The following is an 18844-nucleotide window of genomic DNA, read 5'->3' as shown; positions in this document are numbered from 1 at the left end:
CTTATTAAAAGAAGCGTTATGTCATAAACAGTTATGACTTGTTTATGTTTATGACACGTTCATGACAGTGTCATGTCACTCTTATGTAGATACCTTCAAGTAAATTGTAATCAAAAAGTCTGTATCCCCTTGAATCCAGAACTAGATATGTGATGATTTAAACCCTTTTTGTTTTCTCATGAAAATCTAACATTTATTCCTTTACCTCTTTATTCTGTTACTTTGAGAAGAAGGGGATATTTATTTCAGTTATCAAAAAAAGACCCTTTGGTTTCTATTTCCCCATTATGAGATATTTCTCACGTTATATTCAGACAGAAAACCTAACTCGGTATTATAAAACATTGTTTGAAAAAAAATCAGGCCGCTCTCAGCTTCCATACTTTAGTCTTATTTTCTCATGATCACTGACTCATTTTGTTTTCTCGTCATCACAAAATAATTATTTCATGATGTCGACATAACCCCAACCATCTTCAAATCATTAGGTTAGGTAATCACTGCCTTTTGTCTGGTATTTAGAGATAATTCACATAGTGCGCTCTCATGCATTGTTCACTAATGATTAGGAGAAACCATTGGGGTTATCCTGAGATCACAAAAAATGATGCAGCGATCATTGGAAATCAAATGTAAGGCTTCTCTAGCCTTCTGTAAGATTGACTAGAGCTCTGATGATGTCGTAATATGTCCGTGAAGTATTTTCAAAATTGGATGATTTTTTTTTTTTAATACTGTAATTTAATTTAGAGTTTCTGATGTCAATAATTCCAAAGTGAGCTTGAAGGTCCTGGAAGCGAGCCTGACAGATTGTGTTCAGCAGTAACTGATGTGCAGAATGTCAAGGGAATGACCAGAGAAGACACCTTGCGTGTGCCAACTCAACATTGTACGAATGCACTTTAAAAAGATATTTTTACTTGCAGAGAATAAATAATAATAAAAAAAAGAAATTGATCTTTGCTGGTGTTTGAGTCAAAAGCTGTGTTGGAAACCGTTCCCTCATTCACTCACTCACTATTCCCTCTATGGTGTTTGTTAAATAGTGAACTATATTGGGAAAAACCAAACCAGAAGTCGAACACTCTCTGAAAACATTATGTCAGTAGATGAGCCGGTTATTTGTGTGACGGAGGCATCATGTAAACAAACCCAAACAAAAAGACTTCTAATACGTCCCTGAAACAAACCGAGGACTCAGGAGCAGAGTAAAGGTTGTATATTATATATGTTGCATGTTACATTTCCACTATTTAGAAACTAAAGCCCGCTCCATTTTTCCTTTTCAGTTTCCACGGGGCCTTCTGCTTCTTCTCCAACACGACCGCGTTGCATTGTGGTATACGGGAGTAAAATGTCGAGTACACCACGCCAATGTTCAGCCCCGACAAAACGTAGCAACAAGGTTTTTTTAAACTGAAAAGGGGGTGCGTTGAACACCCCGTTGTGTGTGCAAACGCTCTGCCTTTTTATCCCGAGTTTACAGACACGTCTCTGCTGATTGGGTATCACCTGTGACCCAGCCAATAAACGAGAGACACCCCCACCAAACCAGAGAAAACAAGACTCACACCGTTCTGAGGAAACGTCGTTCAACATGGAAACCGTAGCGAAACGGTGCACACCATTTTGAGATTGAACGTGCCCCGTATGTACACGCAAATTAGCTGTGCATTTTGGGTATTTCGTAGTGGTCTATATAGTGAATGAAATTAACTGCTGAGAATTCGAACACCACTACAAAATGGCGACCACACCTTAAAAGTTTGGCCCGAAAAGGCCCGAGCCCGACAGAATTCGGTCTGAGCCCGTCAAGTACATTTTGATTGACAGCTTCTTAAAAGCCCGAACCAGTTTACAGCCTGACATTATTCAAATATGCGCACGCACGCAGCTCTTTTGCCTTTTGTCAAGAATGAGTCATTTATAAATTTTTTAACATCATTTATTCATGACTAACGTAGGCTATAGGCCACTTGGAAGTTGGAACAAAGAAATAAAATAAGTCCTCCAGAGGCCAGCCTCCGTTTCACCTCCTCAGCATCCATATACACGCTAATCGAAGCGCATCACCTGACCGCTCATTTACCACGCAACCCGGAGCGCAAGTCCCAGCCCGGCCCGAGCCCGTGTTAAATGATAGAAATTAAGACAGAACCCGTCAGGTTCGGGCAAAGATCTTCAGCTCTAGACCACACTATGTAGTGCACGGTTTCTAACAGAGATAATCAATGTTGCCTAATCTTCTGTTTAATTCCACATGAAGAGAGTCTTCAGTGATCAGAGCTGCCAGATGTAGCCAGCAGTTCACTTTGGCTCCCTCAGAGAGCCAGCTCTTCGATCTGCACTTCACATTTCTCACCGCTCCATCTTCGCCTCGGGGACACACAACAAATTCCACTTGGCTACTGTAAAAAGTAAAATATTTAATTGCTGTGGTTTTCTAAGCCGTTGTTATTAATCAGATGGCAAACTGCCCGCTAGTAAAGTTCCCATGCGTGTTAAACACTAGTTCCTGCAGAAGGGCTGGCAGGAGAGGTGTTTCTTTTCCAAACTTACCTCAGTGATTGTTCCAATACCCGCTGTCGATTAACAATGTTCCTAGTTGGATTCCAAATGCTCTAAGATCTGAGCCATTTTTTCAAATCTTTGGTTCGCCTGGTTTCCTTGTGTATAAACCTTTGTGTAATCTCAACCCTGTGATGCACAATCAAATTATAGACGTCATTCTTTTCAGGACAGCCTGGGCTGTCAGGATATGTATGTAATAAACACTGTAACTAACAAACATAAAAAACTATTTTGATTCTTCAACAGAAAAGTCAAGACGCTTTTATCCAAAAAGTTAGTTGAACATCAGGAGGCCAGATCACACTCTAGGACTACCTGAATGACCCGCAGCTCTGCTCTGAGAATCTATGAATTATTTATTACATTTACGCTGTTATATCATTATTTTGGCTCATTCGTTCCACGTTTAGTATATTTGGCAGCCAAGTACAACAGTCAGGAAAGTGGCAGCATCTCCAACATTGTGGATGAAAACACCAAAGAAGAAGATAGTAAGGAAGACTCTGATTGGTCGACACACTCACCTGACAACATTCTGGGAGTCAAGATGGCCGTGGGTACTGAACTAGAGCTTAGATCGCCCCAAAAAATCAAGCCCGAACCTACCCGAGCACGTTGTGTACGAGCCCGGCCCGGCCCGACACATTAACTGTAATTATGAGCCCGAGCCCGATTTAAACCCAACACTTTTTTAATACGTGGGCCGTTATAACTGACGTTCTCAACTACAATTCAGAGTTGTTTGAACTGCAGAAATCTGTTTAGAATAATACAACAAGGACGAAGCCTGTAAACTGCTGTTTGTTTATTCAGAATGGAACGGATCGCAAGTGGATCTGAATGAAGAAACGTAAAAAAAAGAAACAATGATGAACAACATATTGTTGTCACTGCCCACGACTTGTTTAAACTGCTTCCATACCTCCGACTTTCCTCCACACTTGCTCAAAGGTAATTCTCCTGTTTTTCTTTTTTTCTTTACATCTTCAAGCTCCATGTTGCACTTAAGATACACTATACAGCACAGCAGGCCCGGTGTGATGCGTGCGAGAGGAGGAGACTCCGCACATGAAGTGCTGCATTTTGTAACTGCAGCCTAAATTTTGTACACATTTGTTACTTTTATATAGCTTATATATACATATTTATAATATTTCTGATTATGGCATAGCTTTCTCCCCACCCAATTAGGCTAAATAGGTAATGGATAAAAAAAAAAAAAAAAATGCTTGATCAAGGGTCCGGCCCGAGGATAGTGGCGGAAAATAACGTGTATCGGGCTCGGGTCGGACTCAGGCTTGGGCCGAGAATCTAAACTCTATACTGAACCAAACTTTTGTGCAAAGTCTCCGAAAAGTCACTGCAGTTCCAGGCCGGATTACTAAACTTCTGGAAGGGTTAAGATCACACAGAAGATCTCTTTGGAAAGGCCAAGATGTTAGCCTTCATGCTACATAAACAGAAAATAATTAATGGATTCATAATTATGGATTTATTGTACAAATACACTGTAATTCCAGGCTGGATTACAAAACTCCTGGATGGACCACAATCACATGGAGGACCTCGTTTCTCTGCTTCTAAACAAAAAAGTAAATCTCTGCACTGTATAGATTTGGAGATATTGAATAGAGAGCCGAAGTCCAGCCCCTTCCGTTTGACCTCCATGGGACCTATCTTCGAAAAAAAAAAATGAACGGTGGTCAATGGCGAAAAGCAAACTATTTTCTGGTCCCGATTGACTTGTGCCTTGGATTACACATATGATGTTTTTCAAAATAAAAAATGATTTTCATGTCAAGAAAGTCAGTTTGTTGCAAGATAGTTAAGTAAAATGCTATGGGAAAATACGTAATTAGACGGACTACAAGTCCAAGTCGCTTACCTGACGTCACCACATTGTACTACATGTAGTTCACTAAACGATCTCACACAAAACCTAATGCTGTTCAACTTCTTTACGTCAAATCGTAAAATTATCTTTTAAATTTACACACATCATTTGTGAAATGCATGGCACAATTTGAACCGGACCAAAAAATAATTATTATCTCTCCATTGACTCCCGTTCAAATTTTTTTCGAAAGATAGGTCCCATTGACCGGAAGTAGAAGGGCGTGATTTCGGCTCTCTATATATGACATAAAAGGTGATGTCGCCTCAGAGGGTTTTAACAAGTGCCGTACCTTTTTTTTTGTCATCTACACTCACTACAAATCAACCATTTTTCCTTTGGATTCCATTAATTTCAGTAAAACAACACTTTCTTGAGGTAGTGCATGACAGTGGACGTCATATCCCCCAGTAGCCAGTAATAGCCGGTGGTTATACATAGGTCTGTAATATATATAGCCTGTAATCATTAGCTGAGCCCATACTAAAAGGTGGAGTTAAAGCCCTGCAGACCACTGATTGGTCAGAGGGAATCGTCAGTAGACTTGCGCAACACATGACACCCTGCACAAAGCAACATTTTTTAAATAGCCAAGCTATGATCAGTAGCACCTGCTATTTTCTTTTTTCACTCGACCCAGATTTAAAAGAAATGACAGCCTGCTGAACCGCGCCGTGGTCAATTACAGAAGTACAGACGTTCCTCTGGTTGCTAATTAAAGAATCCAGCGGGATAACACGCTGCGTTTGTGTCGCGTGGAAGGTGATGTCATGGCAGTTTCATGCAGCGGCGCTATGACAATCAGCTCAGAATCCCGCTTTCATTGAGGGGGTACTATCTGCAGTGGGAAATGAAAACACAAAAATACCAGGTAACAAAAGCGAGCCGAGCCAAACCATCCATCCGTCCAAACATACGTCCAACCATCCATCCATCTGTCCATCCACCTTCATCCTCTTATCCGGGGTCGGGTCGCAGGGGCAGCAGCTCCAGCAGGGGACCCCAAACTTCCCGAGCCACATTAACCAGCTCTGACTAACATGCCAAGAAATGCTGCAATGCGCCAGTAAAGGCAGGGAAGAAGCAGCTTTGCGTATTGTAAGAGCCATTTTGGTTCTTGTTATTTTGGTTTGTGTTTGTTTGGAACCTCCCGCCACTCGGGGCAGTAGTTCACTGTCAATTAGATTAGAAGAAGGTGTTATAGCGTAATCAAGATGCAACTGAACTCAGGTGTTGCTAATGCTGGAGAAGCAAACAGTTTTTTGACCGTGCGGTAAATGAATATTACATTTTGTTCGTCTATGATTGGGATATAGACTAATACGAGATAAAGTGGCAGCACTCTGTTGATTAGGAAATAAATTGTCTTTGGATTGAAAACACTGGACACTTGGTCATCTATTGCACATGTCTGAAACAAACTGCCTATCAATCAGGAGCTGTGGTGGCCTTTCTTTTGAATGGCTCGCTACACAAATGTTTTTATGAGGAAGGAAATGCCTTCAACATGCTTGTTAGAACTTTAAGGAGTGTTTTTGTGAGTAACACTCAATGTTAACACAACTCCACACAACTCCCACAGGGCCCCTTTAACACATGAGACTAGTGTGCAACAATTTCCTGAGGCATTCACCATACTGATATAGACCTATTGGATGTCAGTTAGTTTATCGAGAAGGTAAATAAATAAATGCATCCTTTTCGTAAATAGTAACTTGTATTTGTCTTGTATAAATCTTGCACTTGCTGACCTCCGGTGGTTTAACTCCTAACTTTGTTGCAGTGATGTACAGGTGTGGTTACAGGTGCAACACTGTGTTCAAATACCCGTACCACCGTTCTATTCAATGTGCCAGAAAAAGATTTAGTATGTCCCACTACATAGTATGGCAAAAATACCAGGATGTCCTACTGCACCCGGTTCACATTGTGCAGTATGCAAGCCAGAGTGCTTTTCTGGCTTTTCTGTCCCACAATCCTTTGCACAGCATATATGAGCAAGAGGGTCAAAGTTCAAAGCGAAATGTTATGAAGAAGTAGTCCGTCCCAACTGTATGCATACTGCATGCAACAGTACGTACTTTGTAGGGGCAGCTGCAGTACGGACCGAAAGTAAAAAAAATAAAAGAGATTTGGAACTCTTTAAAAGATTATTTCTGACCACACCCATCACTGGTGCATGCTGGGTGTGGGCAGAGGTGAAACAGACTTCAAACTTGAAACCAAAGAAGGCAGCAAAGCACTGCTTTTCAGCCTGGTGTTAAATTAAAAATTAAAGTTATGAAAGGTACTTAAAGGGGCTGCACTCGACATTTAGAACATTAATATAGCAGCAAACAAATATTTGCTCTGTAAAGACAAAGTGGACTAATGAATGAAGTAACACTCCCTCTGTGTGTAATCTGAGTTTCTCTGTTCTTTGTTTTGATAGCTGGTTGGCCGCGCGTGCATGTTAATGCATGTAACGGGGGCTAAGATAACCTGGGCTTGTAGAACAAAGAAACACAGCTACTAAAGGCTAGCCTAGCCGGTATCATTAACTATATTGTCTCCTCTCCCTGCGTGATGCATTTAACATGAGAATGAGACCTTAAGCTTACCTAAGAGGGGTTGTGCTGTGTTGAATGACTCGACCAGCCACCGTGTCATTTTGTGTTCCCAAGCCGGGCCTGCTAGCGACGGTCGTCGGGGCGACAGCATGCTAGCGAGCAGCTCCAGCGTCTCTCATCGACTCCACCAACCCCACTACTTGGTGTTGTAGTTCAGGTTTTACAAAAGTTGTGTTGTGGGAAAACTAGATTAGTCTTTCAGCGTCTCTTCAATCGGAAACAGTCAATTCCTAATAAACAGACCAAACAGTGCATGTAACTGAGAAAAAAACTTTGTTTTTTTACATATTGGGGAACGGTCTGTGAGAGCCGTGTGGAGGCAATCCCAGCCCACTGCATGTTTCCGTATAATATATTACAGCCCCTTTAGTAAAAAAGTAAAAGTACTCAGAACGGTCACTTTCAGCCTTGTTATATTACTATATATATTAAACCATTGGATTGTTGTTCCTAATGCATTCATGTAAGCAGCACAGTGTATCCTGGGTAGTTCCATCTACAACATTGCAACATATTTTACAACATGATTGCATGATCTGTTAGAACAAATCTTAGTCTGCAAAGTAATAACTAAAGCTGTCAAACACATGTGGGGCAGTAAAAAGTACAGTATTTGTCTCTAAAATGTAGTGGCGTAGAAGTACAAATATTAGGATAACCAGGAAGAAAAAGTCTTATGAAAGATGTTATCGAGTTGCATTGTGGGAAGTGTATGATCCAGAATTTTAGAATGATTCTCAAGCTCTGTTGTTTTGATTTTGACCATTCTTTTTATAAATCCGTCCTTGTCCCTGCAAGTCCTTGTCAGTTTTCTCTCCTTATGGTCTGCATGTATCCACGGATGGATGGAAGGTTACAAAACAACCACTACAGCAAGCGAACTGTACTGCAGTCCAAACACTTTCAACCACTGACATTACATATGAATCCCTCAGTGATACAGTTTCCATGTGTACCGCAGTGTGTTGCAGCCATGCAAGGCTTGCTACACTTCACCTCTGCGCTGATGTGTTTTCCAGAGCATCGGCGAGTTCTTTTCATCTTAGTCATCTGCCATAACTCTGCCAATACAGCCACAACAGAGACAACACGCACAACGACCCATCAGCCCGGGTGCATGGGAGTCCAAACACGGCGAGCCACACGCAGACTAAACACAGCACACCGTAAACACGTTTCTCAGCCGTCCCGTGCACTTCACAGCCACACAAACATGCAACCTCTCAGCCTGTGTACTGTGTAAAGCATTGTATTTTAAATATTTGTATATACAGTACAACTTGGGAATGTACTCACATTTCACAACAGCACAGATCAAACAACACTATGACTGCAATAGATAAAATAATAAGATAAAAATAATGAAATAAGAACTAATTGAAAATTCAAAACTATAATAACCTTAGTTTTGGCCCTGAGGTTGTGACCAGTATAAAGCAGACACTGCTACAGAAGTCTGGCATCCTTCCTTCAAAGTGCTAATACTAAACAGTCATTTCACACCTCTCAGTTTAGTCTAAAAGTCTTCAAATGTAGCCCAACATCATCAGCCTCACTGAATGTAACCCATTGACAGTACGGCCCAGCCTGAAATATTCTTCATGAAGCAAAGCAACATCCCTGCACTCATGCTGCAGCCTATGTGTGTTTGCTATGGACTTTTATTTGGTTAGAATTTTAGGGGTGTTTTTATTGGGCAATTTTTATGAGTCATGTCTCACAATAATCAAGGACACAAACAAAGAGCCATCTGCAGACAGCTGATTACTTCCTGAATGCAGCGTGCGCGCTTGCTCTGTGCGTCCTGTCTGCTTGGACTCGGGCTGGTCTGAAGGTGTGTGTGTGTGTGTGTGTGTGTGTTCTTGTTTAACTATATACGTGGGGTCCAAAACCCGAGAATACAGTATACTTGTGGGGTCCGGACAGCTTTGTGGGGCCAAAATGCTGGACCCCACAAGTTTAAAGGTCTGTTTGAGGGTTAAGACTTTTAGGATTAGGGTTAGAATTAGGTTATGGTTAGGGTTAGGTTAAGGGTTAAGGTTAGGCATTTACTTGTGATGGTTAAGGTTAGGGTAAGGGGCTAGGGAATGCGTTTGGCCTTGTTATTAGGAATGAATAGGTGGCCTAGTTAACTAAGATTGCTTGCCCAGCTTTAGTTAAATTCTGTACTAGATTCTATTGAAAAAGTCAAGTTTTTGTTTTTTTTTTTTTTTTTTTTTACAATTAGTAGGCCTATATTACTAGTATTACTATAAAGGCTTTTTAACTTTTTGCCAGAAGAGTGCATTGGACCTTTCTTCTTGTTTGAAAGCACTGTTACTTTACAAACCTTGAGTCCTCAAAAATAGGGAGGATTTCCAAACTTAAGCGGGGGTCTAAGATTCAGATACTTTGTTTCCTGCATTCTGATGAGTTTTATAGAATAATAAATAACAAAATATTAAGTGCACCTCACATTAGTCTATACCCACGAGTCCTTCCTCCGTCTCTGTGTTGGCGTTCTAACCTCCGGTGGATTTGTGAGGACTATGGTTAACTGCTCCTCAGATCTCTGCAGGGTAAATCCAGACAGCTAGCTAGACTATCTGCCCAATCTGAGTTTTCTGTTGTACGTCCACCAAAACAAGTTCCTTCCTGAAGATATTTTGCAAAGGCACTGTGGCTCCGTCCGGTGCTTAGCACCGACCAAGACAATTGTGAAATGCCAATAAACCAGAGCACGTTCTCCTCCCATCCCGGAATGCTGTGTGGACTAGCAAGACCCTCCTTTACAGCGCTGTGGAGGAGGGTCTGGTGATGCGAGACTACTCCAGCAGAGTCCCAGGAGGAGGGAGGGGGGCCAGGCTGTCAGCTTGAAAAACGGTTTTCTGTTTCACAAATTGACATTTTGTTTCCTATTTCTTGTGCAATATTAAAATCAATCTCTTATCTCCACCCGCATGTCCATAATGACACATTGTTGTCCACTTGTGGGGGTGACTAGAAAACCGACTCAGTTACAGTAACAAGAAGACATTTTTTTTTATTTTAAAGATTATTTTTGGGGCATTTTAAGCCTTTATTCATACAGGACAGCTGAAGACCTGAAATGGGAGAGAGGGGGAGGGGAAATGACTTGCAGCAAAGGAGAAGAAGACGAAACAACTTTCTTTTTCCTGACCTTTTTCTAATTTGAGCTTTTTGTTGTGCAATATTGGATAATTTTACCTCTTAAGACTTCCTTCAAATGAAACAATCTTAGGAGCAAAAAATCTGTCTCTCATGTCCCCTCTTATAATGATTAAGACTATAGACGAGACATTCACTTGGACCTGTGTCCTGTCCATACTGAGGGAATATTAGTGAGATTATTGATCCATAATGGATAAACTGTTGGCTTGTTTACAACCAGTCTGATAGTTTGACTGCTTCTTGACCGGTCCCACTTTCTTGTTGTGATGCCAATGTGTTTACAGCAGCAGGGTTTTTCATATGCTGCGATAAACTCAAAAATTAAGACTGAAATTGGAATCAAACTGGAATTATTCTTTAAAATAACTTTAAAAAGTTTTGGGAGCTTTCTTCTCAATGGCTTTTTGTAAGACCAACTCACTGTAATCTGCCCATGTGTTGCTCCCTGTGTGGGCGCAGAAAGGATTCCTCCATGCTGGTTTTGAAATCAAAATGCAATGAATAAAGTCTAATCAGTAATGGTTTGGAAACCAGACTGCTTGTCTGTTTTCCTGAAAATGTGCCATTTGGGCGATAGTGCTGATATGAATTACTCCTTGCATGCACGCACTTACACACACACACCCACACACAAGACCAGCACACCCACACTGACAGCTAACCCACACACACTTTGACACAGCAGGAGGGCCTTTTCAGGTTCAGGGAAAACAAAAGTTTTAAGAGGGAAATGTGGGAGCCATTAAGTGTGCAAACTGTGAGAACACAACTTTCTGGCTTCAAAGGCGTGTTTCAGGTTGCCTCGTCTCCAGGCTGCGTTGTGAAACAGATGACACTCAGTAATGTGACTGCTGCACTTTGCTTTTCCAAAGCACCGCTGGGCATTTTTTTCAGTTGTTTTTAATGGTTTGGTCGCAGCAGGTGCATGTCTCCAATCAACAGTTCTGGCACCTCAGTGCCAAGTTAAACTTGTCTCAACTTTTCAATGTGAAACTATCTCTTCAAACAGGCACGCATTGCACGTTACAACTCTGTAGCTTTCTGTGATGGGGTGGGACAGCTCAGGAAATACAAAAACACAATAATACAAATAAATTATTTTAAACCTAGCAGTGGTTTCTGACGTCCATCAGCATACTTACTTTGTGTACTTTACTAAAATTATAAAGGGTAACACTTTATTTGAAGTGCTGTGCATAAGACTGACATGACACCATCACAACCATGACATGACATTTGTCATGACCATGAAGGTGTCTTTATAAATGTTTATGACTGTTGTCATCAAGTGTCATTCAGTAAATGATGATACTTTAATGCTAAGTTAGCATTGTTTGAGATGTCTGTGTTATGACAGCTTGACATAACCTGTCATAAATATGTCATGGCAGGCCTAGTCTATATCCTTGACATTCCACTTCCAGGATTGCTCTGTTGATGCCGGAAAATCCGCCGGATTTCACTCATTTAGGCAGGATATCCTTTACCTTCCTCTTTCTTTGTGTTGGCATTCTAACCTCCGGTGGATTTGTGAGGACTATGGTTAACTGCTCCTCAGATCTCTGCAGGGTAAATCCAGACAGCTAGCTAGACTATCTGTCCAATCGGAGTTTTCTGTTGCACGACAAAAAAACAACTTTTAAACGTACACATGTTCCACCAAAGTTCCTTCCGAGCATATTTTGCAGCGGCACCGCAGCTTTACTCCGGCGCTTAGCACTGCCCAAGACCATTGTGATTGGTTTAAAGAAATGCCAATAAACCAGAGCAAGTTTTCTTCCCATCCCCGAATGCTGTGTGGAGTAGCCAGACTCTCCTCCAGCGCGCTTTGGAGGAGTGTCTGGCAAAGCACGACTATGGCAGGCGGGGTCAGCCCTATGTTCCCACATTTCTAAGAATTTTTTCCCACTGAAAATTAGGCCCTATGTTCCCACAGCCCTATGTTCCCACATTTCTAGGACATTTTCAAAATTAGGTCTTGCATTCCTACATTTCCCTTCAAGGGTTAGGGTTAGGGTGGGTTAGGGGTTAGGCAAACATAGGGGCTAATTTTGGAAAAAAATCTTAGAAATGTGAGAACTGTGGGAACATAGGGCCTAATTTTAAAAACAATCTTAGAAATGTGGGAACTTAGGGCTATGGGAACATAGGCACGCTCCCTGGCAGGGCAAATTATCAAACTTAAAGAAAATATTTAGCTTTATGTGTTAACATCACATTAAACTGTCATAAGTGGTTGGATATAACATTGGCTGTCATGAGGAAATTATAATAAAAACTTTTATAGGACCAGTTTGATGACAGGGAATACAATACCGAGATGATTTAATGAGTTTTAGACAGATAGCTTTACTTGTAATATTTAGCGAATGACACATCATTACAACAGTCATAAACATTCATAAAGACTCCTTCATGAAATCCTGATGAGATTTACTCCTTAGGGATTGAAATTTGGTATTGAATGATGAGGCATTTTTCAATACTCAATACTTTAGAGGCAATTCGGAATTACCCAGCCCTAGTTATGACGGGGTCATGTCAGTCTCATGCACACCCCTTCAATAAAGTGTTACCCTTTGAAGTACTACTACAGTATTTTATACACAAAACTGACAAGTTGGGAAATTGGGTCAAACTGGGTCAGAACAACATTGAAGCAGGCACACGCTCATGGCTGCAGCCTGTCAGACCTCTGTACAGAGAACAGCAGCTGACAGATGACACACTGACCCAGTGCTCAGAAAGACTATCCTATAACTAGAAAACCATTCGCTTCATCCAAGTTCTAGTTCTAGAGCAGCGCAGATGGTTCAAGGCTGATTGATTATTGTTTCTAAATTTAGTTGAGAAAACAACATGTGATGCTGCCAGCACCCTGTGAGAGTGGCCCAGTACCAGATATTTGTGTCTGTTCTATTTATCCCCATTCCTATCATAGCCATGATCCAACCAAGCTGCTGCCAGAAACACAAGGCACAGCAACACGGGATTTAAGTTTAAGTTTTGGTTGGTGAACCTTAGAGGCTGAGACTAGATACATCCCACCCCACAATTAGACACAAATGTTACACAGAATGAACAATATTCTGCACTTTAAAATAACAACAACCTATCATTTATTTTGAATTAGTCTGTTTTATTTTACAGATTTGTCTTGTATTGTTTTAAAACATGAAAATATATTAAAAACAATGTGAATGTCTATGGTAAAAACAACAACCATGAACAACCTGTAACTGTGAATAACAATACACAACATAAAAAGACTGCAAATGTATCATAATTTTACATATATTTACTGTATATTTTATTTAATTGATTAAACTGTTTAATTTAAGTTTGATACTGTAAATACATTTCCTAAATTAGATACAATTAGTGAATAGAAAAATAAATAGTTTTTACTGGTGTAAATATCCTCCATTAAACATTAAAAAGCCACAAAATACACAAGATTTCATGTCAAATTAAAGCTACAAACTGTATTTTAATCTCGGAAAATCACTGTATTTTTATCAAAAAAGGCTTTTCTGTCACAAGGAGACGCATATGTTAGACAGCATGAACAATATTCTGCACTGTAAAGAAAATTATTTATTTGAATTAGTCTGTTTTATTTTATTGTTTTATTATTTGATTGTTCCTGTATTATTTAAAAACTGAATTTACATGTCAACAACATGAACAACCTGTAACTGTAAATAACCGTAAACCGCTGGGGAGACACCACATATATACAACAACATGAAAATCACTTACTGAGTGCACTCTGATTTCTGCCATAGAGAGAAACCAGTGCTAGTCTTACATTCCACTGTTTTTAAAGAGAAATTATTAGATTTAAAGTCTATATACCAAATGTTATCCCATATCATATTGTGCTACGTATAATGCAGGGGTTTCTAAAAGCTGTCTGATTATGTGAGTGACATGTAGTTGTAGCCAAGTATGTTCTATTTGATAAAGAGCTCTCCTCACTGCGGCTTCAGACAGTCGGGAGCCTCACCTGTTCCTTGTTACCCACGGAGAAAGAGAAAGGTATTTGTTACACTCAGCTATATTACTCCTAAGACTCTGTCTTTATTGAGCAAAGAACGCAGACCAATGCAGAGATCGTTTTGATATTTGTAGAGAGCAGTGTGTGGATCAAAGCGAGGCCGGCGGCTGTGGGTTGCAGGTGACTGGGGAAAGAAAATATGTTTCATAAAAGCATTCCAGCGCCAGTCTGGGAGCATAGAAACATAATGAATAGAAGAGATGCTATATGGCCTGTTAAGGTTAACAGTAGACAAAATAAGTAACTTTACTGGAACATAACTTTATGATAAAATTAAACATCCACCAATGGGAGAGTAGCAGCAAACAGATGTCCAAAATGTTAGAACATACATTTAGGAACATAAGTTAACAGGAATGTAAATAGGCAGAATATTAAAATGTTCAAGAATAATTTCTTGTCAGTGTAGAGCACAGGGTTTCACAACAAAATATAGTTGTCCCTTTATTCTACATAAGAAAAACTTAAACATTACCTGCACTGTGTTCCATAAGCCCAGCAGGGCCTTTTTTATTGTGAACATGATTATTTATTAATTTAGGGATTGTTGATGACCGTTTTATAAAAGTAATAGCTTACTTCATTCCGTGATATGTTGTGATTATATCACAGCTGAGGGGGCTGGTGTGGGTGGGCGTACAGCATGAACAGGAGTGGGCTGAGCATACAGCCCTGTGGGGCTCCAATGTTCATCATGAGAGAGTTCATATCTATGGGCAATTTAGAAACTCCAGTTAAGCTAATCTGCATGTCTTTGGACTGTAAACCAGCACAGATGCACACACACACACACACACACACACACACACACACACACGCACACACACACACACACACACACACACACACACACACACACACACACACACACACACACACACACACACACACACACACACATAAACACATACTCACAAGAAAGAAGCCAAGTTTATTTATTTATTTGATGGGACAGAGTACGTTAATGAGCATCAGTATAAAACACAAGATGTAAACATGCAGGAGTTAAAAAAAAATGCTAATTTACATCCATTGTCCCTAGGCTCAAGGAATTGAACCCAGGACTGTCTTGCTGTGAAGCACCTTCTGTTTCTTCCCTTAGTCATATAACTGCTACTCAGGAGATTTGTTCATTTCTAACAGGGGGACTGACCCGGTTCACTTCGTTTACATGCAACTAGCGAATCTCCCCAAGAACAATTGTTTTTTAATGAAAATGACAGAAGGGCGGGGCTCAGAGAAAAAGTCGCAATTACAAATCCGTCTGCTGCTTCAGCACCACGGACAGCGCCGTGGTTTTATAAATACACAGCACAATTATGGTAACTGTCTACAGACAGCGTCAGTTGCACTCTTTCCGTTCATTGTCTATGTAAGCTGCCGGACAGTGCATTCTGGTAGTGGCAACGTCTTTTGAAGGACGGGGCGTTGAAAGTTAAAGTCCAGGCTACTTTATGCAACTCAGGGGCCTCCAGCTCGACTCACCGCCTCTCAAAACTCTTTCTTTAAATCTTTTAAACTGACCGTTGTCGATCTAAAATGAAGATCGATTCAGCAGCTGCAGCTTATTTCTCACATAAAATGTTTTCAGAAACACATTTTAGTGAACTATTTTCATAAAATAAGGGAAGGTTTCTAAATTAGCCTGCATGTTGGTCTGTTTTGAAATCCAGGAGCAGAAAGTCCACAAGTGAAGCGTTCATCCAATCAGGTGCAGCCATCACGGTTGTAGCCTGTTTTCTTTGCTTGTCAGTAGTCAGTAAAGAGAAATTGATAACTGCTACTGGAAAGTCCATCAAGTCCAATGCTGTCAAGCAGGACAATCCCTGTCGTCGGAAGACGTACCTTTAGGCTTCTGATATTTCAGAGCCATGGTCGGGGCCGTTGATTCTAACTGTTACAAACCTCAGTCAGATAAAGGATCGATGAGTCAGGCAGACTTAGCTAAGATATTCAACTAAACCACTCCTCTGCTACTAGGGGATGGAGGGTGGGGTGGCAGATTTACCCAATGAATATTGGATCAACTATGTTCAAATAAAGGCTTTCCATGCTTTAGGGGGCGCTATAACGCGCATAGACCAAATCGCTTTACAGTCTCGCAATACTCACAGGTTCTGATTTGTGCGGCAACTTTGGTGAGTTTTTGAGTTTATTAAGGGTGCCAATAATGCGGTCAAAGGCTAAAACTAAATGGGGGCGCTATAGAGCCACCATGCCATGTCCAAGCCCAAATGCGATGTCAAATCAAAGTATTTAGTAGTGTGAACATGACTGCAAAGTTTTCAGAGTTTTGTACATCCTAAAGTCCTCAAACGTGTTCGTAAAATGACAATTAACACACAAAATCCAAGATGGCTGACTTTTCTATGGAGCCCGCTGGCCACACCCGAGTCTAGCCACTGCAGTTTTCGCCAGGTCTGACATGTGTGCCAATTCTTGTGAGTTTTCAAGCATATCAAGCCCCCAAAAATGTGATTGCGCAGAAAGAAAAATCCATACAAAAACAATAGGTTCCTCGCACTTTTGTAGTTGGGCCCCAATTACTGTTACCCCCACACCCCTAGATGCCTAAAAAAGCTCACATATGATATCTTATACAGATGAATAATCATGAGTTATTGTATTACACCAATCTTGAATGTCATTATTTATAAGACATACAACATTTATTAATTTCATAAGAATTTTGTAATTTTCTAAAACATTAAGTTATTTAAAAAGTATTGCACATATTTGTTAATTATTTCTTTTTATGCTTGTTTAACTTTGTATGTTCAAGTAAAAAAATACACATTTAAAAGTTTTAATAGCTTATTTTCTGCATTTTCCTTGATAATCAAGTAAACTCACAATACCATTATGTCGCAATCGTAATCGCAGTATTGTAAATCGCAATATGACCTTTTTCTTCAAATCATGCAGCCCTACTACCACTGCTGCCAAAACAATAATACCTGGTCTGTAGTGCATATTCTATGGTGTGGAATAACTGCCGGCCTGTCTCACATGTACACGGAGAGGCAGAGGAGGAGAACATGTGCTTTGAGTTTACAGAGCCTTTGGAGTAGAGGCCAGTTGGAGCAGAGAAACAAGGCATCCAGAGAGGAGAGGATAAATGCCAGGGCTGGCTTGGCTTTAGGTGTGTGTGAAGACACAGATCTGAGACGTTTCATCTTGCTTTTCATCAGAGTGCAAGCAGTGGTATGTGTCTAATGTTTTGATACCTCGAAGTCCCTCCAATTGTCTTACCACTGTGGAGTCCATTACACAACGTTGACCAAATAATCCATCCTCATTATTCATGAGGTTCTGCTGTTGTATTGTGTATTCTTGGAAGATGTTATGGAAGATCTATTGTTACGTTCTGTAGTGAAGAACATTGCAGCCCAGATGTGCAGCAATCAACATGTCCTTTTGTGAACAGATGACGGGGTTGAAAGCTCAGTCTACATTCTTTATGCTACAGAGATTCATTTAAAATGGCTAACTTCACAAACAGGGACAGACACACACAGTTTGTACAAGTTATACACTGCTCAAATATACAATACGTGGTGTATGTACACCTGAACAACTCCCCCAATAATGTGCTTTAATGTGCTGCTAAACCAGCCTCCACTCTTTCAGTTTTCAGGTTTCGGGCTTTCCAGCAGATGTTGAACCTGCTGCAGGGAGTCACTGATTTTAGTGGTATTTGCCAGACCCAGACGCATTGCCAGACCCTCCTCCACAGCGCTGCGGAGGAAGGTCTTTAGAAAAGATCTTTAGGACAGCAGGTTTAATAAAAACACTTTCCGCTTTTGTCCAAAGCGGCCGCTAGAATTAACACAAACTGAAAGTTACATATAGCCACTTTAATAACCGAAATTACAATCTTAGCCAAAGTGTTGTGCTTTGGAGGCGCACCACCCCCCGACCACCTTCCTGAGAACACTGCACATCCTTTACTGGCCTCTCCTGGAACCATCACCTTATTGTGGTGGAGAGGTTTCTGTGTCCCTATGAACCTGAGGGCTGTGTTGTCTGGAGCTTTGTGCTCCTGGTAGGGTCTCCCAAGGCAAAGTGGTCTCAGGAGAGGGGCCAGACAAAGAATGGTTCAAAAACCCTATGAAAAAACGAGGTAGAGATGGAGTGACCCTGCCCGGAGGAAGCCCGGGGCCCCCATCTGGAGCCAGGCCCAGATGGAGGGCCCGTCAGCGAGCGCCTGGTGGCCGGGTTTGCCACGGAGCCCGGCCGGGCACAGCCCGAAAAAGCTACGTGGCACCTCTCTCTCCAACCCATGGGCCCACCACCTGTGGGAGGAACCGCTGGGGTCGGGTGCACTGCCACATGGGTGGCAGTGAAGGTCAGGGGCCTCGACGGACCAGACCCGGGCGGCAGACGCTGGCTCTGGGGACGTGGAACGTCACCTCTCTGTGGGGGAAGGAGCCGGAACTTGTGCGGGAGGTGGAGCGCTACCAGTTGGATCTGGTGGGGCTTACCTCTACGCACAGTCTCGGTTCTGGAACCATACTCCTGGATAGGGGTTGGACTCTT

General features: G+C 41.3%; 1 long non-coding RNA gene across 1 annotated transcript; it reads left to right on the top strand.

The window, feature by feature from the left end:
* Positions 1-9: 9 nt before the first annotated feature.
* LOC116040180 lies at positions 10-16922 on the top strand. The gene is made up of 3 exons (XR_004102601.1): positions 10-682; positions 2994-2997; positions 16909-16922. It is a non-coding gene; the product is annotated as an uncharacterized LOC116040180 (long non-coding RNA).
* Positions 16923-18844: the final 1922 nt, after the last annotated feature.

This window comes from Sander lucioperca, chromosome 7 (assembly GCF_008315115.2).
Source record: "Sander lucioperca isolate FBNREF2018 chromosome 7, SLUC_FBN_1.2, whole genome shotgun sequence".
NCBI classification, from domain to species: Eukaryota; Metazoa; Chordata; class Actinopteri; order Perciformes; family Percidae; genus Sander; species Sander lucioperca.
This window is presented reverse-complemented; position numbering and strand designations above follow the sequence as displayed.